General features: G+C 38.9%; 1 protein-coding gene across 6 annotated transcripts in view; it reads left to right on the forward strand.

Moving 5' to 3' along the window:
• Positions 1 to 24,272, forward strand: part of FAR2 (fatty acyl-CoA reductase 2) — a 143,938-nt gene that overhangs the window by 303 nt on the left and 119,363 nt on the right. The window contains exon 1 of one of the 6 annotated variants that reach the window (XM_085233795.1): positions 161 to 299. The exons of 3 other annotated variants lie outside the window; for them this stretch is intronic. The gene's annotated coding sequence lies outside the window, so the exon portion shown is untranslated. Of the gene's footprint in view, positions 1 to 160; positions 300 to 547; positions 714 to 24,272 lie in introns of those variants that run through there. 2 more of the 6 variants (XM_085233787.1, XM_085233817.1) reach the window with 2 other exon arrangements.

Below are 24,272 nucleotides of genomic sequence, written 5' to 3' on the forward strand. Positions count from 1 at the left end.
CGCTGTGGAGGAGCGGAGCCCCGGCGGCCTGAGCCGCTCCGCATCTCCGGCTCACAGCCCTCCACCCCAGCTCCGAGAGGCGGTGGAGGAAAAGACAGCGCGGAGGCTGCTCCTCCCTCCATCGGCCGGATATATAGTATAAAACCTAGAAGGGGAGGAGAGATTTATAATTTTTTATAATTTTTTTTTTTCTCCTTTCTCCACCGCCTCCTTTTCTTTGCCGGGAGTTGCTTACGTGTTAGGGAAGGTGGGGGCAGCGGTTTGCAGACGGGAATTGGTTGGAGAAGCGGGAACTGAAGGTAACGAGCCGCCAGGGGCACGAGAAGGAAGCAGAAACGTTAAAAATAATAGTAATAAGGAAAAGAAATAGGGTGGGGAGAAGATGAGGAGGTCAGGCTGTAGAGGGCTGACGTTACTCGGGAAGGGAGTCGGCCGGGGGGAGTGGGGCCGGGCGGGCTGCAGCCCCCACCGCTGCGGGAGCCGGGCCGTTCTGGGCCGCACTGGGCGGGGAACGCGGGCCCCCGGACAGCCCCTGGTGCTGTGTGGTGCCGCGGTGAAGCGGAGGCCCGAGCCTCTACGTAGCTCTCGTTTCTCGCTGGGGAAGTTGAAGCCGGGGCGCAGCCCCGCGGATGAAGAGTGAGGCAAACGGTTCCTGCGCTGCTTCGCAGTGAGGTTTGCTCTGTGTAGGGCTGTTCTGGAACGCAGTGCTGTCAGTAAGTAAATAAATAGAGAAACTCTAATGCAGTATAAGGAAGGCTTGCCATTTTGGTTTTCATATTATTAGGCCCTACATTTGGGGAAAAAAAAATAATATATATATATACACACACACACCACACACATATATATATATATATATATATATATAGTATTAGACAGTGATAGAGTTCTAATTGTTTGAAGAGGTCTTGTTCTGAAACTTGCTGCCGTTTTCTGTTTCTTGATTGGGAAATTACTGGATATCCCTGCTGCTCACCCACACACCATGAAGATTTAACCCAAATTTCATTGCAGGATCCTGTAAGGATCTCAAGTTTCTAGATACTGGAGACATGTGACCTCATCTCCTACAGCTCTTTGCAGTAATGTTATTACTCAGAACAATTTACTTTTTACATGTTTGCCTTGGAGCTTTTAAGGCCATTACTAAAGACACAAATAACTAATGACAGACCATTACCTTGCAATGAAACAGAAGTTGATTCGCCCAGAAACATCTCAGCACAGGTTCAGTCAAAAGAAATATTTTGGACCTTATTTTTAACATTAGTGAAATTTATTAATAGGCTGTAGAAATCTACTTCGAAGCCCATATCTGCTGTAGTTCACTCGAATTTATATTAACATAAGAGTAAAATTGAAATATGCAGTAATCCCAAAGGTAGCCTATCAGATTTCCAATGCCCGTGTTGCTTTAGAGCACAACTTCCTGCATGTGCATGCATTCTGGGAACCTTTCTCTCTAAGAAGCTTAAGTCAGTTGAGAAAGATGCTACTGGAGTTTGTTTTCATTTGCATCTACTTTTTCAAAAGCATCATTGTTTTCTGCTTATCTGTAATGTTCTTAAATAGGAAAAATTCAGGTTTTGTTCATGGCTGTGTAATATGTTCATCCTCTCTTTAAAGTAATTACACAGTTTTAAAAACTATAGACAGTTGCATTAGTGGAGCTGTAGAATCCCTATTTTAACCTAAATCTCCAGTGCCTTAATCTTCCACTATAGTTTTGTAGAAACAACGGTTTAAAACTTTCCCTCTGTGTTTTGGGGTATTTGTCTCTATTCTCCATAAAACATAGAAAATTTGGGGGCAGATAGGATGGAGAGAGCTGCACTCAGTTGAAGGTATCTGAATTAAACATGAAGCAGTAGCAGATATAAGCCAACCTTTCTTTATATTTAGAGGATGTTTAAGGATACATCACATTTAATACTGTAACAAAAGTTCTTAATTTCTGCCAATTTGGGTTCCAGTTCTAATCCCTATTAAGGGAAAAGCATTTTTTAAGAGTGCTTAACAGCTTGAAAATAGTGTAACAGCCTAAGTAAGTAAAACCTGTAGAGAGTTATCTGGGGGGGGAGAAAGAAAAGAGAGAAAAACAGCTAGAGAGGGACTGACAGAATGGTAGTAAATAGGGAATTACCTGCTAAGAAGCATAAAATTGCATAAAATAAAACAAGCTTTATAAACTTCCCATGGTTTCTCTGAAGTCAGTTCAGATTTGGCAGACATGGCTTATCAGGGCTGGCTGGGTGGAGGATATTGTTTTGGTGTAGGAGTGCTGGCATGGAGATCATTGGTGATGAGAGAGTGGAAAGTTTGTGTTAACAAATATGGATTATGTGACCAAAGGCATTTGGTTGGCATGGTACAGCAGAGGAACATGAGTGAGTGGTTGATATCTTCAGTAAACTCTGACGCTTCTATCTTCAGTTCTATCTATAAGCGAGTGTAATTCTGACAGGTCAGTCTGCGATGTTACACTGTCAGAAACTTTTTAAATTTTTCCTTTATGTCCCACCTGGGGAATTACTAATTCTTACCACTTAAGATTATTTTTTCTAAAGGCAGACAATCCATCCCTTTGATACATTAAAATTACATGAATGAGAGAATAATGAAAAAAGAGGAAGAAAATAACCAACAGGTTTTAAAATGGGGAAAGGGAAGACAAACCCAATTTATTGTTAGTATCACAACTATGAGTAGTTTATAGAAGTCAAAGGGTAGTGCAGTGTAATGCTGTGGAGATGAGGAAGCCACTGAGTGCTTTTCTTACCTGGGGAATATCGTTTATCATGTTATTTTGCTTTGCTGTGTTTATAGGGAAATGTTGGGGATAATGTTAGCATTGTTCTGTAACTTCATTATCATCCCATTTTTACTATTTAAAACTACAAATTTTCTTATCCCCAAAGCTTCTGGGACCAAAAATAGTCTTAAGAAATGTCAGTTTAATCATTGCAATGCTATCCAATGAAACTAATGCTGTCTAAGCTGTTAGCAGAAGACAGTGGAAAGAATTGGGTGTCTATAAACACAGATATAAATGTAGAAGTAAGTGCTGGTCAAAGCATGCTGACTTCCCTGGTACAACAAGCTGTTGTACAAAGGTAATTCTTGCCTTGGGCGTATGTTGTTCATCTGTACGAAAGTGAAGCTGTTGTTGGAGATCAGCAAAATATGCCTCTCAGTAAGGCAAACGGTGTAATTCTGTGGTCATTTTAATTTACCACAAATGTAGGCTGCTGCTGGAGGGTCAACCTGCCCACATTGCCTCTGGCTGCAAGTTCCTCATCTTTCACTTGTGCTGGTGCTATCGTTTGTGGCCACACGCAAATCCATTCTTGTTGCTGTTGGCTGGGCTTTTTCAGCTGGATGCATTCTGGCACTGATTCAGTGTCTGACTGAAAGTCAGTGGAGATGTGCTGTTAGAAAGCGCAGGCCAGTCCTCTCAGTGTTCCTCATAAGAGGAATCCCAGACTAGAGATGATCGTACTGTAGTGTAATGAGCTTGCCCTGTCCCGGTTAACGATTCTATATGCTTTCCAGATTGGATTTTGCTTGCATCTGGCCTGTTAGGAGGATGAGGAGAGAATTTGTTAACCATTGTCTACTTGTGTAGCTGCACCCTGTGAGGGCCTGGTGAAGCTAGTAAGAGAGGAAACTCGAAGGACAAAAGGTTTTTGTAAATAGCTGTGCCCTTGAAGGCAGTAGGGCCTCACTGTGGCATGCTATAAACATTGCCTTCCTGTGCTCCAGATGCAGATCTGTGAATGTAGGTTTTGAGCCAGTTCTGCTGCTGTTGCTTGCAAACCTGCTTATCCTATACTTAAATTGCAGACTTCTTTAGCTGCAGTATGTCTTTGCTGTTCTGTACTTTGGTGTACTGGGCTAATAAGGCTCAGACTTATGGCATGAATTTTTGCTATGATTATTATTTCTTGGCACAGGATGATCAAGGCCACAGAACCAGTCATGGGGCAGTGTTGCCTGAATTTGTTGTTTCTTCAGAACTTTTGGTCTTCTGTGAGTCAGTTAAGATGGATTATTGTGCAGTACTGCCATGGGTAACCATGCATTGTAGCATCACAGCCCTCCCTGATAACCCATCTACAGCTGGCAAAAGTTCATTTTCATTTGTTATCACAACAAAGTCTATAACTCATGTTTTCAATACCTTCCAAGATAGACAGGCTTTACAAAAAATAATAATAATTTAAAAAATCTGATCTAAATATTGCTTTCAGACTTTCTTTAGAAAATGTAGTTGTCTTTGAATGATGTACTTCTATAGACTACAGTGTCAAAATTACAGTTAATTAGGCATTTACATAGTGAAATAGTAGTAGGATCTTCTGTATGTAGGCATATAATTTTGTATTGCTAATTACTGGAGGCTGCAAATCCCCTCACCCTCAGATTCTTGGTTAAGTTACTCTTTGTTAAAGAATGAGGAATATTAAAGGTTTAGCAAAAATACCTGTAATTTGGCTGTGATTGTGTTGAGTTCTAAGCCTTTATTAGCTGTCTTTTGTAAGAGTTGCTTGTAGATGTTTTTCTTTGTGTGTACCTGTGTTTAGGCAGTTACAAGTGACTGGAAACCATGTAGGACATTGGGTTTTCTCCATTCTTACAGAAAAAGATGTGTTGTGCCACATAAGTAAGCTGTTGTGTTTAGCTCAATTGTTTTCTGCTGAGCTGCATTGAAAACTCCCTTTTTTGTTTTACTTTTCTGAAAATAGCTGCAAAACCTGTAGACTGAAGGAAAGAGATTTCCTGATTTCATTTCTGGTCCTGTAAAGAATGTAGATTTGTTTTGCAGTAGTTTATTCAGGAGGGCTTTTTCTTATGCAAGGGACATTCTGTATGGATACACTGTAGAGCCAATACTGTCTCTATAATATTCTTTCAGAAGTTGCCTTGATATTGTGAGCAAAATCATGAAAGTATAAAGTGATGGCAGTGTTGTTACTTTGTAAAAAACAAACAAAAAAGCAACCTCAAACCATAGGTGGTCAGTAAGGGAAAAGTTCTCAACAAAGAATACAGTTATACTGTTTAATAAAATAGAAAATGAAAGTAAGGGTTATATTGAGATTATATCAAACTAGTTCCGTGCAAAGATGTGATGTAGACAATGTTTCACATCTCTTTTTAGCTTCTCACTACAAGAAGGATGCTGAAGCAGTGGAGCATGTCCAAAGAGGGGTCAACAAGGCTGGTGAAGGGGCTGGAGCACAAGTCTTATGAGGAGCTGTTAGGGAAACTGGTGTTTAGTCTGGTGAAGACAAGGCTCAGTGGAGACTTAATTGCTCTCTACAGCTACCTGAAAAGAGATTGTAGCAAGGTAGGGATCGGCCTCTTTTCCCAGGTAACTAGCAATAGGACAAGAAGTTTTGTATTTAAGTTGCACCAGGGAAGATGCAGCTTGATTAGGAGAAATTTCTTCACAAAAAGAATGATGAGGTACAGGTTGCCCAGGGAGGTGATGGGGTCACCATCCATAAAGGTGTTTGAGAAATGTGTAGATGTGGCACGGAGTGACATAGTTAGTGAGCATGGTGGTGGTGGGTTGATGGTTGGCCTAGATGATCTTAGTGGTATTCTGCAACCTTTATGATTCTGTGATGGTTAGTTAGCTTTCATTAGTGGCTTACAACAGCCAGGGCTTCTGTAGTGGAGTAGAAGAGGTCTGGAGGTGGGATGAAAAAAATGAACAAGTATGCTTTGCTGATCCTGTCCTGGCTCTGTGGTAGCCGGTGAGGTCAGCAGTTGCTGATTTTCTTTAGTGAGACAGGGAGAGAAGAGATGGGGAATCACTTTCTCTGCCAGCATCAAGCTGAGTCAGTAGAAGAGCAGAGCCAGGGACTGCTGCAAATCTTTTCAAAACCATCTGCTTTTACCACCTGTCATTGCTTATTCACCAACACGTAGTCTTATTTGGAATTAGTATTAAAAATCTTTAAGTATAAAACTAAGTACATTTCTTCTGAAGTTCCTTCATGATATGTTTGTATTTTTATGGAGAGCTAGAGAAGTATTTGCTCTCTGTAGGGGGAGAGAACTTGCATTTCCAACATAAAATGCTTTCTGATGTTGTTCATACTGTGAACAGGACTGATTTTGGTTATCAGCTGATTTGAAATGGATTATATGATTCAATTCTGTTTAAAAATAAGTTAAAGTACAATTTTTGAGGGTGAAGCTTTGTTACACAAGCAGTCCTTAGCAAAAATTCCATTGCATGCAGCGACATCAGCTACTTCATTGCTCTAGCTTTATGCTGTGAGAACATCACAAGTAGGGACTGCTTCTAGATTTCCTTTGGTTACTGAGTTGAATGTCAGTGCCCTGAAGTCCCTGAGTTCTTTGTTGGACCAAAAAAATTTTTGGATAAACTGTCTGCAGGTCATTACGAAGGCACTCAGACTCTCACATAGTCACATTTCTAAATGGAACGTGACAGAATTATACCTTTAGATATCCTTTACTTCATATATATATATATGCAGCCTCACTGCTTTATTTCTGATGCTGCAGAATTTTCTTGTGTTTTTGACAAGATCTCTGTGTATGCAAACCCATGGATCTGATAGCCACATAGTCTAATGTTGCACTCACTAAATCCACTTCTATGGACTGCAGCTGGCCTTCTCAGGATATAGCTCTTTGCCCCATGATCTTTTCTCCAGTAACATACGTACATTGTTGTTTTCTTGTTTTCCTGCAGAGTCCCTCAGTTTGCCATTTGTAGGGTGAAATGAAATGCCAGATCAAGATGTTATAGATGTTGAATGACTCTGTCTTCTACAGGTGACCTCTTTAGAGTGCCCTTTGCTTTTATTTCTATCTACTCCAGAACAAGCTGAATGTATTTATACCCAGCTAGTGTGGCACAAAGTGCCAGTGAAACTCTCTACTTTTTAAATGAAATTATCTTGGCAACACTGTTACAAAGAGGACTTGGAGCGCAGAGATATCAGGGTGTTTGTGCCATGGTCTGTTGTACACATCAATCCAGTCATTAAATCTTGTGCACAAATACAATAGCAAACCTGTGAATTCATTGAAAGACTTTCAGAGTTTTGTGAGTAACTAGTGCTTTTAACCATAAAACCATGCTTAGCTGTATTTCTGAGTTGTCTTCATTCTTATGTTTCTGTTCAGTGGCTACTGCCTTCCCCACATATTCTCAAAGCAGCCAGTGGTTTGTTACATAGCCTCAATTCAAAGTTTTAGGGAATGCTGAAAATCCTAAATAATATATTGATTTCATGGGAGATGTTGGATCTTGATGTCTGTTTTGGCTAATATTTTTTTCATTTCCTGTATTTCCTAACCAATGTGTTTTCTCCCAGGCATTTTGTTTTTTTTCTTTCGCCTCATTCTACTGTCTAGCTCACAGAAAAGATGAGGAGTCTGTGTTCTTAAAGACTGATTTTGTCTGAGGTGTGTGGCTTCACCTTCACTTGGGCCTATTGCAGATCATTGCTATGTGATGTCTGGCAATAGCTATCTATGTATGAAGGAACTGTGAATAGAATTTAACCCATCTTCACCATGTTCTGAAGCTGTTTTATATTTATACTAAAACCAATGCTTGACAGGCATGTGAGTCAAATCCTGTGCACTGCTGTTTGCTACAAGTCTGAGTTAGCTGATAGGCAGAGGAGAAATGCTTTTTCTTCCAGAAAACTGCTGTTTTCCATACATAAGACATTGAGTGTTTGGTCCAGCTTTTCTAATGAATTTTTGTACTGGGCCATATACAAAGTGAGATTCAGGCAATCCTTTTTTTACTGAGGGTAAGGCTGAATAGTCTTTCACTGGAAAGCCTAATGCTTTGTCAAGCTCAGGGGTTTTCAAGAACCGATTAGACGCTGCTTATTGCTGATGAACTTTTTTTGGCATGCAGGTCAGGGATCAGATAAAACTACACGCTTCCAAGGTGATGAAATAATACACTGTATTTAAGTATGAAATTTCTGGACTCTAATCAGCAATTATACTGGTAAACCAAGCACACATGCAAAAGTAAACTCTGGTTTGGCAGCACTGCAGTAACTATATAAATCTGCTTTAGCTGCTCATACTGCAGCAGTGCAAGTATGTGGGGAGATCATAGTTGTCTATGCCTGTTATTGTTATATTATATATACAGTAATATTGTTATATTACTGTAGTTCTTTCAAATAGTATACAGCTGTGTATTTAATTCTGAACACCTTTCTGTAATCCTTTCTGCAAGACTAGATTTCCCTCAGACCTGATGTGAGGGAGGATGTATTTCTTTGTGACTGTTTCTGCTTTACTCTTGAAGTTGAATACAGTTTTAAACTCTCATTATTAAAGGCTGTAGGTTAGCGCATATAACTCCATAGTTCACCTTAAGATTTGAATAGTCGTGTTGAAGAGTAAAAGGGTAATATTCAGTGCCAGAGTTTCCATCATTGACTGAGTCCTTGGAAGTGAGGAAGTTATTGCTTTCTGATGCAAAATAATTTTTATTTAATAAAAAACAAGGACTGTATTTCTCACTGACATTTAATTCCCATGGCAGTGTGGCGGATTAAAAGCTGGTCATGAGCCTGCAGTGTGAACTTGCAGCCTAGAAGGCCAACAGTGTTCTGGACTGCATCAAAAGAGGGGTGATCAGCAGGGCAAGGATGTTCTACCTCTGCTCTGCGCTTCTGAGGCCGCATCTGGAGTACTGCATCTGTGCCTGGGGCCCCAGCATAACAAAGATGTGGAGCTGTTGGAGCAGGTTCACAGGAGGGCCACAAAGAAGATCAAGGGGCTGGAGTGCCTCTGTGTAGAAAGGTTAAGGATATTGGTCTGGTTTGCTTAGAGAGAGAAGACATTGGGGAGACCTCATTGTGGCCTGTCAGTACTTGAAAAGAGCTTACATGTGGGGTAGTAGCCAACATTTTACACTCACAAAGTGTGACAAGGGGGAATGGCTTTAAACTGAAAGAGGGACAATTTAGGTTAGATGTTAGGAAAATACCTTTACTCAGAGAGTGACGAGGCACCTGAGCAGATTGTTGAGAGAATTTGTGGATGCTCCATTCCTGGAGATGTTCAAGGCCAGGCTGGATGGGGCTCTGGGCAGCCTCATCTAGTGGTTGACGACCCTGCCTGTGGCAGGGAAGCTGGAACTAGACAATCCTTAAGTTGTTTTCCTACCCAAACCATTCTGTGATTCTATGCAGCTCTTATTCTGAAAAATGAAGTGAAGTAATTAGGAGCTCTTCATATTACACAAAATGACTGAATTTTCACTAGTGTCCCATAAGTAGCTGTTATGTTTTCTGTAAGGTATGATGCCAAAATCTTACCAAATCAGAACATTTCATTTTCACCAACAGAGATATTATATGCCTTTGATACTTGCTTTGAAGTCAGAATGTTCAGGACGATTTAAGGCCAGGAAAGTATGTAAAGTATAAATCTGTGATGAACAGATCATACTTTGTCTTATCTTCAAAAAAGCCATTTTTTTCATACTTTCTTTTTTCAAATTTTTCACTAGGAGAGGGAGATCTGCAGTCAAGCTCATTACTTTGTCCAGTTTGAATACTTACCATGTCTCATTTAAAAAGCAATTTCTGAACAAATGTGACTGAAAAATAAAGTGTCTTCTTTGTCTTCCAATACTTGAGGTTGTAAACCAGCATCTGTAGGAGACAGCACCTTGAGTTGAATGTTTCTTCATTGTTTACATCAGCCATCTAATATATTGCAAAAAATACTTGATGTAGTTTTAGCAAGGGCATGTATGTTCTTTTCTTTGTGTAATTTTGATGTTTATCCTAATATATCTCACAGTTCTGTTGGATTCATAAGAACGAAGTATGCTGGGGCACAGACAAAGTCGGCTGTATCATCTTGAGAAGGTTTTCTGCCAGAACATATTAACCAATATGTTTGTCTATTTCATCTGTATTTTCTTTGTTTGCTCATATGCATATTTATCATTTAGTGCTGCAGTATTAGTACTCAAAAGCAAAGGATGCAAGTAATAATCTCTGCTGCAAGAGGAAGTGGAAACCAGTTAGACGTGGTGGATTTCAAGTCACAGATACAGAAGTCTGCTGTCTCCTCCGTGAAGAGAAAGATGGTGTTTTGCATCTGTTTTCTATTTCACTGTGAGCAATAACTATGCACTTTAACACAGTATAAGTGCATTGTATTAAAACATACTGTAAGGACTAGCACCTTATACCATGTAAAGGACTTGGCGTCTCTTGTTCTAACTTAGTACTGGTTATTGATAATAGCACAGATGGAATTTGTTTTTAGACATCTGGAAGGCAATGTCATAGTGAATATCTAGGTCCTCTAATATCTTGACTCAGAAGCAACTAGTGGTGTGTCTTGAACAGATCGAAGTCCCTCATAAATTAGGTTTAAAAGGATATGTAGCAGTTGTGTAGTGAACATTCAGGAAGCCTTCCTAACAAGTTTATTAGGACAGTGAAGGGGACTTTTAGTGGATTTCCTTCCTTCCCTTAGAGAAACTACGTCCTTGCAGAATCCAAATGTAGCCTAGTAATTTTATTCTTGTTAGGCAAGTATGAGCTCTTATGTTAGAACGGTGAGGTATTCTGTTTTTCATTTGAAGATTCATTAAGGGTATGATCAGAAGTTTTCTTTTCACTTGCGGGTATTTCTAGACTCTCTGTTCTCCCTTAACATGCATTATTGCTCTAATGAACTAGAGATTTTGCTTCTCTTCTTTCCAGTATCACTGGCTGCTTGTGAAAGGTACTTATTGCTAGATGGTTGCCCATTAAGACTGAGGTAAGAGTGCTTTGATGTTGTAAGAGGACGAGGTGAGGATAAATACCATTTTCTCAGAGCTCAACTGATATGGAACTGAATGTGCAAGGAAGAGATGACTTTTCTTGCAATGTGGCATAGCAAGTGAGAGGTCCAATACATTTCTATTCCAAATGTGATTTTTGTACAGAAACAAAGATTATCTAAAGGAACATAATCTAGCAGTGTTGCACAGCAAGTGAAGAATACTTTATCCTTGAGAAATACTTAGAAAAGCTGATCGTACTCAAATTCATCCGGATGGATAGGATTTATCTTAGAATGCTGAGACATGGGTGATGCAATTGAAGTGCAGCTCTTTTATGAAACAAGATGCCAGAGAGAGATCTCTGAAGGTTAGAAAAAAGCTATAATTTCATTCATTTTTAAGAAGAGTGAGGAGGAGAAGCTGAGGATCTACAGGGCAGTCGGCCTTATCATCACCACTAAAAATATTGTGAGTCTGCCTGTAACTTTTTTCCAAATGTGAAAGATGAGATTGTCATTGGGAACAGTCAAGCCAGGTGTACCAAGAACGAATCATGCTTGAGCAATCTGAGTGCCTTTTGCAATTGAATGACTGACCATGCAGATGAGGGGACATCAGTGGGTATAGCGTTCCCTGACATCAGTGGGATGTATTCACTAGGGAAGGTTTGGAATATTAACTGAAAGTATATATTGTCGGATAGACTGAAAATTGCTTGGATGTTTGGATTCAAAAGGTAGCCATCAGTCGCACTCTTGTTTCATTGTTGTCACCAACAAGTGGCCTATGAGAGATTAATCAGTACTGTTGTATTTGACAATTATCTAGATAGTAAGATAGAATGTGCATTATAAAAACTTGAAGATCATGTTATGGAGGCAGGAGAGAGTTTAATAAATCAAGTGGTAGAAATTCATCTGGTCTTTGAGAAACCTGACCTCTGTAAGAACAATTTCATGAAATTCAGCAAGAATAAACTTGGTGCCTGCGTAGACTAGCTATAAATTTTTCAGCAGAAAGTGAAGACTTCTAACATGTTACCCAGGAAGGTAGTGGAATTTCTCCTTGGAAACTTACAAGGCTCCCCGGTCCAAACTGTGGATGACCCAATGTAGCACTGGCAACAGTCCCTTTTCAAGCAGAACGCTGAGGTGATCATCTCCAGAGGGCACTTCCAGCTAACTTTTCTGTGATCCTTAGAAGTCTGTTCGAGTCAGAGTCTGCCCAGGATAGCAGGGCCTCTAGTAATGTGGAGGAAGAATTTTGTGTGGTTGTGACATTTGCACCTCTGCAGTAGTGGGCATGGAATGATGAACAGTTGAAGCCCCTCTACTAGAAAGATTTTTCTCCCTATCATCAGCTTGAATTCTGTCTCTGCTCAAGAATTCCTTAATTCCATGTATTATTATGTGGTTTTATGTTACTTAGAGTTTTTCAGATTTCCTGCACTTTTGGCTCAACTGGGAAAAACAATGTTCACATGATCAAAGGAATCTAAGTAGTTTTTATTTCAGTTAAGGTTATTTATTAAGAATTATATCTGCTTATCCATTCCTTCTCTTTTCCAAAGTGCACCAGGAGGTAAAATCAGCTGTCAGGATCGAAATAGATCTGTTTTCATAGATCAGTGTTTATGATGACAGGTTTGTTTTCAATTATACTGATTCCTTTTAATTCTGCAGCACTGACTGACAAGTGCTGCAATATTTAATTGAAGGTGGTAAGGGATAAAGGAAAAAATAGACAACTTAAAGCCAGGATAATTGAGAGTATGGTTTTATCAGTAATCCAAGATAGGAGTGGAGACAGACAGAATTGGGTCAGACTTTGCACAAGTAAAAGACCAAACTCCTGAAGTCCTAGTTCCCCAGACTCACAGCCAGTTCAGGAATGCTGTGAGTGGCAGTGTCACAGAGTGCACCCTGAATATCATCCCTCTCATGTGACTGCTTGGAAAAGGTTTTGCATTCATTTGTTGGTCTTCCTTTGAGTTCCAGATTAATATCGATGCCAATTGCGTCAGGGCCATGTAAATGTGACTGAGTTACTTCAAGGCTGATATCTGTCCCAAACCTGTTTTATTTCTTTCACTTGATGCCTGAACCAAGAGATCCTGCAGCCCGGAGATTTCTGGGAGTCAAATCACATTAGAGGCTTCAGATCTCACGTTGTCATAATTGTGTAGAGAAAAGGATTGTAAAAATAATTTTTAAAAAATTGTACTGAATTCAGGGGATAGTTTGGAAAAGCCTGGATTTGAACTTTTGGCTTTAGCTGATGCTAGCAGATTTGGGAAACAATGCTCAAGTAACTAAAACAAACAAAACCTTACTTAACATATGGTTATGGTCTTTTATTTCCTTGTTCTGTGTTTTCCATGAAGGAGTTTTTCCAAGCTACACCTATTTGATTAAAGTAGGCATTGCTTTGATTTGGTGCACCCTATTCTGCTAGAATGCTGTGCATTAAAAGGAGATAATATATCAAATTAATGTTCTGAGTAGACGTGGATTTTCTTTCTATGGTCGGTATTGCTATCACAAAACTTCCCTCCAAATCACAACTAATTAGAAAAGTTGCCATTGAAGCTATATGTGGTAAATCTTATCTGTATTTATCACAAAACAGAACAACCTAGTTTCAAATGAAATGCTTACTTGCTTTTTGTATTCATTCCTGCACAAACTTTGATCATTATTGTTACTGTTTATTTCAAGAAATAGTTTTCTTTTTAGAAAATTTCCATCATGAATTGGTAGAAGTTGTTCCTACATGTGAACAGAGTTTTTCCACTATCAGGATTTAGTATGCTTGTTATAGCTTATCTTAAGCATCGTGCTTTGCTGCAGGAGTTTTACAGGAGGGAAACTTGATGTGTCTCTGCCTCTGCTGGATAAATTTTTGTGAGTATAATTATGATCTAATCTATATCTCCAAGAACACAAATTTGGGGGAAAAAAGTAATTCAATATGGGAAGTCATGAAAGTATATTTCGTGGAGAGGTGTGCGTGTGTTTTCATGTTTTCAATTCAGAAATAGAAGTAGTAATCAGAGAATAAATGCTTTGGGTACAAAGGCAGCTTGGTCGTGCTAGTCTGGGGCTATATCTGGTGACTTTCAGCAAGTCAAAGCTCTGAGCAGCTTTGCCTGAGCCTCAGCAAGTCTCAGCCTGCATTAGGCTATGTTTACTGGCTGGTTTGTGCTGTCCCTCTGCTGTTTAGGTTGTTCTGCATTATTGTCTCCTGTATGCCTGTTGTCTACCACCTTGCATAAGCTACATGAGAGTTACCTCTACCAGAGAATCTGGTTGTTAGATTACAGTCATAAACTTCCATACTCCTAGAAACTGTATTATATAAACTTGCTTCTGTTTCTAGCTAGTACACATTACAAGAGACTTGATAAAATTAAATTATGAAGAGACAGCAGTGAAGGTAGGAGTGCAATAGTGTAAAATCCCAATTTGATCCAGAAGTTGAAGCATCATTGTTGTGGAAACAAACGCAGAAACCTGTTTAGGGCTTTGTTGTTCTCTTGTGAATTCCTTGGATTTGATCTGCTGTTTTGCTATACCTCAAAGTGGTCCGTCCTGTAAACCCCACCAGGGTTTGTGGAAACAGGTGATAAGCACGTAGCTTCCACATGAATTGTAACATTAACTGTATTTATTGTTCCTGTTTGTCTTGTAATATGTGGCCTGCTGATTTGTATTATTTAAATTTTTACTTTGTGCTTAGACTTTGGACTGGTTTTTATTTGAAACATGAAAGGTTTGCAAGATGAAATATGAATACAGTTTCCTGAAGGACCTTTGTCTATGCAAAAGTGAGAGAAATAGGGCTCTGGGGGTGCTTGTTCTGAAGTGACAGTGTTAGTGTGATCCCATTCCTCTTTTTTTTTTTTTTTTTTTTTTTTTTTTTTTTTTTTTTTTTTTTTTTAAGAATTAGGCAGAACACAATCACACAAGCTTCAGGCTGTGACTTATTTGCTCGTCTCCTGAAACTGCCAGAGCAGAATTGCCCCAGTGGTAGCTCTCTTTCTATATTTGGCATTCTGGGTTATGAGGAAGAAAGAGTCTGCTTTTATGTCATAAAAACTTGTAAAGAAGTAAAATCACTTCTGTCTCTGGAGAGAAGACCATGTGCATTGTATGGGTAGTGCTTTACAATCTGAGAGCATCACTTTGCACAAATGTTTTTTTCAAACCTGAATGTATTTGAAACAAGGCTGATTGGTGTGCAAGTAGCAGCAGTGCTGTGTGGACATTTGAAGACATCAGAAACACACCAGTGCTTGTAAATCCTGTATTCGAGCTGGACGCAAAGTAGTTATCACAGGAGTTGGCATGGACTTAGTACTTACAGCATGTCTAACAGTCAACTCCCTACTTGGAACACTGATCCTAATGAGAACTTTATAAAAATGCTACCATGAGATTAGAAACTATGACACAATCTTTGCAGGCAAAAATTATTGTGCAAAACCATATATAAAAGTGGACCCTATCCATTTAGCAATGGGCATTTCTGCAATCTTCTATGAGGAAATGGAGTCACTCTGCATGCTGCTACTGTAAGAACCTGCAGAACTGCAATGGGGCAGAGTTTGAAGGCAAAACTTTCCTTCCATTTCCTTATGAGTCTATAGCCTTATTAAAACTGGTAACTGTGAAGGCAGCTGGCTTGTATAGTGACCCTGAATAACTTAAACAGCTCAGAAAAGGGTGTGTACTCTCCTGCTCATTAGTTAAATGGATAGATTCAATGCCTCAAATCAGCCAGTATGTAAGAGCTCCTGTATTCTGCCTAGTAGAAGGGAAATGCACTACATTGCTGGATGGGATTTTATTAAGTGACTCAAGTAATTGCTTTCATTAAGGTATTGATGTCACCTGTAGCTGTACAGAGTTTTTTACAGTTGTTGAAAATGCTTCATTTTCTAGCTAAAAGTGGTGTATCAAATTCTGTATAAATACAACCAGGCAGTAAATAGTCTCTTTTTAAATTCCTTGCTGTAAGATTCTTTTATTTAATGAAGCACATAAACTGAGCAGATGAGTTGGGAACACACAACCTTTGAACCCTTCCTCGCTTTGACTTGCAGACATTCTGATTTGGCTTCAAGGGTGATTCTCCTTAAATCCTGCTCTCCTCAAGTGATAACGTTTTCATCAGGTGCATCTCTTCATGAAGCATAAATTACTTCCACAAAAAAGAATAATTGAATAATTAAAAAGAGGACAAACAAGCAAATCTGTTTGATTTCATTATCTGTAGTCTTCTCTCTGTGGTGATCGAGGCTGTAAAAACAGAAATTCACATGGTATCACAAAGTCCAGGAAATGGTTACTGAGGAAAAAAAAAGAGCTGCTGCAAGGGTTGTCCTGGTGTTGCTAAGGATAGCAGTGCTACAATAAAGTGTAACAGATAGCTATAGCTGAAAACAATGTATGTTGTCTTGGTTGGTGTCTACTGACTGTTAGCTGTAGCATGACTTTCTATGTGCATAAGCTCTTGATTCATTTTATTTATATGCAAAGCAAAGTCTAGTTTTTATTTAGGATGAAGTCTCTGAAATCTCCTAATAGTTCCTGCAATAAGTGTATTGTTATGCTGTGAGTACAAAATCTGTCAGAAAATGCAACTCCTCATCCTTTGGTTTACTGCTTGGTGCAAAATACTGACTTAGTGAGATCATCACTTGGGACAGCTGAACTTTTCTCTGAATAGTTTTCATTTTGATCGTTCAGATTTGTTTTGTTTAAGAAAATGTGTTGATTCCTTTGTGCATAGTGTAAGTAATTATTTGTCTTGTTCATATAAGCTAATACTGTAAATCACACCAATTTTTTTTTCTCCATTTAAATTTTATTTATTTGGTGATATGCAGTCAAATACTCTTTTGCATCTTAGACTTGGATATCTAGTACTAATAGTAGAAGAAAGGGGATGTTTCCATCTGGTTCATGCATGAGCATCAATTTTATTTCATCAGTCTTTCTATAACCCTTTGTTATCCTAAGTTTACATTTAAGCTTGTCTTTTGAGCCTTTCCAAAGATGGAAAGGGAGATTTAACATGTTTTACTCAGTTTTGTGACAATAAATTATCTGTAGACTTCAGATTTAGAAAGTATAGGTCTGAATACCTTTTAGTGGATTTGGTTCAGGTAGTTAACATTTCAAAGCAAATGAACTTTATTTGGTCTCACAGAATCACAGAATGGCCAGGGTTGGAAGGGACCTCAAGGATCACGAATCTCCAACACCCCTGCCACATGCAGGGCCACCAACCTCCCCATTTAATACTAGACCATGGCCCCGTCCAACATGGCCTTGAACACCTTCAGGGACAGGGCATCCACAACCTCTCTGGGCAGCCTGTTCCAGCAGCTCACCATTCTCTCTGTAAAGAATTTCCCCCTGACATCCAACCTAAATCTTCCTTCCCTCAACTTAAAACCATTTCCCCTTGTCCTGCAGTTATCAACCCTTTCAAAGAGTTGATTCCCCTCCTGATTGTGGGCTCCCTTTAGATATTGAAAGGCTGCAAAACCCCGCAGCCTTCTTTTCTCCAGGCTGAACAAGCCCAACTCCCTCAGCCTATCCTCACAGGGGAGGTGCTCCAGTCCTCTGATCATCTTTGTGGCCCTCCTCTGGACCCTCTCCAACAGCTCTCTGTCTTTCTTGTACTGGGACTCCAGACCTGGACACAGTACTCCAGATGGGGCCTCATAAGAGCGGAGTAGAGGGGGACAATCACCTCCCTGTCCCTGCTGGCCACCCCTCTTCTGATGGAGCCCAGGATACCATTTGCCTTCCAAGCTGCAAGGGCACATTGCTGGCTCGTGTTAAGTTTTTCATCCATCAAGACCCTCAGGTCCCTCTCCACAGGGCTACTCTCAAGGATTGCTCCTCCTAGTCTGTATGGATGCCTGGGATTCCTCCAGCCCAAGTGCAAAACCTTGCACTTTGCTGTGTTGAACCTCATCAGGTTCACTCAGGCCCACCTTTCCAGCCAGTCGAGGTCCCTCTGAATGGCATTCCTTCCTTCTACCGTGTCAACCGCACCACTCAGCTTGATGTCGTCAGCAAACTTGCTGAGGGTGCATTCGATTCCGTCATCGATGTTGCTGATAAAGATGTTAAAGAGCACCGGTCCCAAGACAGATCCCTGGGGGACGCCACCCGTTACCGACCTCCACCCAGACATAGAGCCATTGATGACCATCCTCTGTCTGCGGCCTTTCAACCAGTTTCTTATCCATCCAGTGGACCACCCATCAAATCCACGTTCCTCCAATTTGGAGATAAGGATGTGGTGGGGGACCATGTCAAAAGTCTCAGGTGTGAAGGGCCAGGTATTTAACTTTATTTTCTAATAAACAGCAGTTAACAGTTGCTAATTATATGTTAATATAAGGTACATTTAGAGCACCTTGAAATTATACATGTTGACACAGTAAGCCATGATTTTGATGCAGCAGCTGACCCTCTGTGAGTATCTCTGCATTACTACTCCAGTCAGAGACCCATTTTGACAGGCCAGAGACTTTATCCTTATATTAATTTTTCTTTCTGTCCTTGTTATGTGTGAGTTTTAGATTTATGAATGTTGAGCTTAGATTTTCAAGGTATGATTGGAAATAACCTAACATTTATGTCCTAAGGCCTTCTTCATCAGACTTGCTGATGTAACTTGCTGCTGCTTAATCTTCCTCTTACTTCTGTTATATTTTTCCAGTGGAGCCAGTTATCTTGATGAAGATTTTTTTTGTTTTGTTTTGCTTTTTTGGATTTTTTTCTAATAACTGGCAGGCTGTTATTTGGCATATAGTCAATTGCATGCTTGGATTAAATTATGTTGCTTGATTTGTCAATCTGGCAGTTGTAATGTTTGGAAGATGTCTCAAAAAACTATTTTAGAAGAAATATATACATGTATATTCTTAATTAATCATCATCTAAACATGCCTAAGTAAAACCACAAAATAATGATGTTAAAAAAAACATACAAGAAATACATCTTTTACAAGCAGACCATTGACTCTCCTGCCTTGAATTGTTTTTGGAAGCACTAATTAATATCAAGCTGTCCTTTTGCAAATAAGCCTAGTTTTGGATAAAGCTTGCTTTTTTTTCTACTTTTCCTTCACCTTGCCTAACATTAAAGCAAAAGCACCTTTGTTCCAGGCTTTTACACATGCGTGCCAAACACGCTTCAGAGTGATCAAACAAAAGCTTGACAACAACTTTGGCTTATGTCTGTTGATTTAGTAAACTTTGTGTGCCACAAGCGTTGTTGTAGAATAAATTTAAAAGCAACCAGCTTCCACTGAGTGTTTCTCTCCAAAGCAAAACAGACTGAGCGAGCACTCCCTCTGGTTGACCAGCACTCAGAAGATCCTATTGGAGAATGAATTGATATTCTCTTAGATGGCTGCAGATCTTTGCAGCTGTGTCTGATTACAACTCTGACACAAAGGAATGATTGCATGGGCTGAGAGCCTCACTTGTCTTCCGGTCATTAGCATCTTCTGGGGCTGAGGCCAACCTGAAAGCAATGGGTAGGGAGCAGAGGACTTATGAGGGGCTAGCAGTGCCAGATGAGATTCTTCTTTTGAGGTTTGGTTAGAAATGCAACTTCTGGAGGGCAGTTCTGCTGTGATGGCAAACACCAAATTTCCATTGCTCAACAGCTGACACAAACAGAAGATGAGAGAGCTGAGCTTTTCCTTTCTGTGTCTAAAGGGGGGATAAAAGAAAGAAAGGGACAGACTTCTCAGAAGGGTCTGTTGTGATAAGACAAGGGGAAATGGTTTCAAACTAAAAGAGGAGATGCTTAGATTGGATATTAAGGGAAAAAATTATTTTCAATAATGATAGTGAATTACTGGAACATGTTGTTCAGAGACATCCCTGGAAACATTAATGGTCTAGCTGGAGGGGACTCTGAGCAGCCTGATCTAGCTATAGATGTCCCTTTTCATTGGAGGGGAGTTGGATTAGATGACCTTTAGAGGTTCCTTCAAACTCAAACAGTTCTTTGAAAAACCGTATTTCTCCAAAGCTGCTTTGGAGAAGATAAGAAAACAGCGGGGAACTGTAGATGCCTCTTCCCTCTATCTGTATGTTTTGAATTCAAACTTCACTGGACTGTAAAATATTCACAAAACATGACGAGGCTTACTTTCAAATTTTTAAGGTCAGTATCCTCTACATAATTCTTAACTGTATTTGAAGTACTACTGCATTATTTCTGTGATTAATGAGAACAACTAAAACCTAATAACATTAGGATTGTAACTGTCTCATAGACTTCCCTTTAGACAACTAAACAGATCTTTTACAGCTACATTTAAAAATTTATTTTACATGGTCTCCAAATGCTTTATCTTTCAGAAATTGGAAAAATAGGACTTTGTATGAGGGCTGTTCCAAAGGTAATGCCTCCTATTTTATTATGTTGGCCCACAATATCAGAGGCAATGTTGGTGATATGGCAGTAGAGGTTGAATCTTCCTGCCAGTATTCCATTAGATTTCGTTGCCGTGCAACAGGTGGCAGGGGCAATCTGACAAAATGGTGTCTGACATGAAACAAAGGTGTCATTGAATTTCTCCATGCAGAAAAAAATGGCACCCATTGAAATTCATTGACACTTGCTGAACATTTATGGAGACCAAACAGTGGATGTGAGTACAGTGGGGTGGTGAATGGTGCATTTTGGCCATGGTAATAGCGGCAGTGGATCACCTCCACTCATGCAGATGTTTATGAGCACAGCATACAGTTCGTCACTGGTGAGGATGCATAGCGAACTGTGGTGACTGCATTGTAAAACAGTGTTTTGTAGCTGAGAATTTCCTCTGTCAAAGTGTTATTACACTCTTTGTATCTGTTTTAATTTCCATGGAATTAGATAGTTCTGAAAGTAATGCCTCCTACCTACTTATTTTACTAATTATAAGTAGAACTGGGAAGGACCTGAAAAAATTTCTCAGGATGGTCTTTTTTTTGTTTTGGATTGAAAAAACTTGTAATAAACTGATTTGTCATGCTCTCTTTCTAATTTTTATCTCTGAATGATTTCTGCATTTATAAGCAGATGATTGCTCGTCATGCATTTTATTCAACCAAGGCTCCTAATAAGTGCCAGTGAGAATTAAAAACTACTTTAGCTGCAAAGTCACTGCAATTCAAAATGTTATCTTTAGATCTAAACTTTTCAAACTGTTCTGACATTTAGTCATATACCTACACACTGTGTTTTATGGCCTAAACCAATGCATTTACTTACATAGCAAAGAGAAATTCCAATTAAAATGTTTTGCAAGTGGTCTGGTTTGTCGTATTACTGTGCTCCTATATGTGGATAGCTAGTAATTCCTTGTCAAAGACAGGGCAGACAGTGCTTGCATATGTTACACAAACCAGGAAAGAGATGTTTAAGATCTGTTATTAAAAGCCCTGCCAGGTGTTGTTACCCTATCTTAAAATTCCAAAAATTTTGGGATCAGAGTTTTACAGTTGTTAGGATTAGCTGTCCTCAGAACTAAGTGAAAATGTTTCACTTATTGCAGTGTGAATGTGACTATACATTCAGGCTTATGTACTACTTTTGTCCTTTAGCAAAAGTCATGAAATATGGTATGTACTGCTCTCTCTTTTTTTCTTAATCATCACGAAACCTTAATTTCCCCATTTATCCTTTCACATGATTCACTCTCTAGCAGGTCTCAGGGGTGAAAATATACTTGCTATGAAAGTCAGAAGTGATGAATAAACTAGGCAAGGTGTATGCAATCTTTTTTCATTTTAGTATGTTGTCATTTATGATACTTGCCTTACTCAGGAATGTTTTGTACAGGTGAGCATAAGATATGATTGACAATAATGTTTGCCCTCTTTTACTGGATTTTGAAATATTTTCACCATAGAAAGGATTAGAAAATAAGAGAAGGAATATCCTACATTTCTTGGTCCTAAGCATTATGCAGTAAGTATTCCTATTTTCTGCTGAACGCAGTAGTTTGCCTTTCTGGTGAAAAGTAGCAGTTCTTAATATGTATGCAGTATCCCAGCATGACAAATTAATGGGAAGAAAATCACATGTGACAGCAGAAGCAGCATCAAAATTTCATTTTATGTCTCAGTATTGATAATATACCAAGCTTGTTGTGACCTCAGTCTCAGAGTGCCTGAACAGGTAACTGTTTGTATTCAATGGTAGCAGGGTTGGGATTTTTTTCCATGTTAGACTCTGGTTTTATTTTATATTGCTCCCTAAACTGTGCATATATTAAAATAGGAAAATCAAAATATCTCCATTGGTCTTTATTTATAAATCCTGGCATGAAAACTTCATGAGGCTCATGCTTAGAGTTTGTAGGAAGGACAAATCCATATGAAATATTATGGCTAGCATTAGATATTAAAAATAATTTTAAAATAATTTTAAAAAGTAGGAAATAGAAGTATGGTTATTTACAGTTTAGTGGAGGGAAGGACAGTTGTGATGGCCACAGCTTCCTAACACATTCATGTACAAGTTCTAACGCACTTACATCTTTCAGTTTATTAGCATATAATTTCAGGAATAAAAACCTTTAATTATATGATCGTAAAGGTTTCAAACTCCAGCTTTCCACATTCTAAAACACAAGATGCATTGTTTCCCTTAAATTTCATCTTCAGTTTTTCAGAATATTACCCTGCGGATTTTACTGTCTGACTCTTCCTACTCAGATATTTTTTTATCATGATACAGTTAGGTAATTATTTATGATAAAAAATTAAATATTTGTTTATTTTCCAGAGAACCATCATCAAATTTCCTCATGAGCACTAAAGGGCTTGCTTCCATTTCTTAAAGTATTGTTACACTTTGTGCCCTGAGCCTAGATCTAGACCCACAGTGCTTAACACCTGTTCAGACACAAAATGAGAGGCTTCACATTAAGCAGCTTTATAAGAATGCTTTCTGAAGGCGAGGGTAGGAGAAAGCTCCTGTTATAAGATATCAAGCCTGATATCAAGATATCAGGAACACTGCAATTCTTTGCTGCCTTAAATTTTATTGTCATTAATGTGCAGGTTGTTCATATAACAAATTTGGTTTTGGTCACTGCCATGTCTCCCTAGCAGGTGAAAGGGAAAATTAAAGATTACTTTTCTAAAACTTACCAGCTAAACCTCAGAAGTTTCTATCTGTGGTAGCTAGACCAATTCTGTTAAAGATAAATCCAAAAAAGCAGCCAATCAGAGAAGCATTTGTTGAATGTTGTTCTGAGAGTTTTCATAGAAATATGGTAGAAAAGTGAGAGGTTTAATTAGAAGTAGTTAGCAAGTCATAAATTTTTCTTAAAAAAACTCTTCATGTGACTCCTAATATCTGTCAGTGCATTAGGAATAGAGGTATGTAATGGTATTGGAGAAATAAAATGTACTGTGACTAGCTTTTTAGGTAATAACCTACTTTTTATAAATGGGATTTACAGAAAGCTTTTCTCTTGCTTCCCCCTGCAATGTCTGAAGATAAGTGGAAGCCTATGTATTGTAGATTGCTCTTTCTATAGAATAACAGATATTAAACACATTTTTCATTTTTATACACTTCCCTGCTATCAAAAGAAAATACTTGCAGATATGATTTTTTTTTTCTACTAGCTATTATAAAAGCTTACTGAATACTGTGTTAAACGGGGCGTGTCAGAGACAAACGCATAAAAAGTAATGTCTAAATTATTGTTTCTGGTATAAGATGTTAAGTAGATCTAATGGAATAAATTTCCTTTCATGTATTTGTACTTTTGTTGCCAAAACATCCTTCTGGCTTCTGCTTTAAGCAGTCAAGTTGTTGTCACGAACAGTTGTGGTTTTGGTTTAAGTGATGGAGTTGTGGGCCTGTGGCTGCAACTTCCTATGTGAATTATGAAAACAGGAGTTTTTCCTTAACTGTGTGCGGCAAACAAATAAACTTTGCAAAATAGATAACAGACTAATAAACATAGTTTCTCTGAAGAAAAACAGATTTCAAATTACTGCCAGCCATGATGCCATCTCCTTGGTTGTTTTTTTGTTTTGTTTTGTTCTTTTTCTGTGTGTGTGCATATGGATTCTGAGCTGAGTTGAGAACTGTAGCTTTTCACCACTGGAAAGGATACTTTCACTCCTGTAAATCTATAGTTCTAAATAATTATGAATCAGGAAATATCGTGTGTGTTAACTCCATTTGTATGGTACCAAAGCCCAAATTCACAGAGAATACCAAACTAGGAGAAATTCCTTAAATCACTGAAAAAATAGCACAAGTTGGAGTTGGGTTTTTTCCTCTTTCCTTGCAGAAAAGACTAGAAGTTAAAGGTCTCCCTAGTGGGTGGGGAAAACATTCTGATGCTTACTGTGTATACTGTACTGTCATATCTTGCCACTGTTCTCTTTCTATTTCTATTTATTTT

This window comes from Meleagris gallopavo, chromosome 1 (assembly GCF_905368555.1).
Source record: "Meleagris gallopavo chromosome 1, MGAL_WU_HG_1.1, whole genome shotgun sequence".
Lineage (NCBI taxonomy): Eukaryota > Metazoa > Chordata > Aves > Galliformes > Phasianidae > Meleagris > Meleagris gallopavo.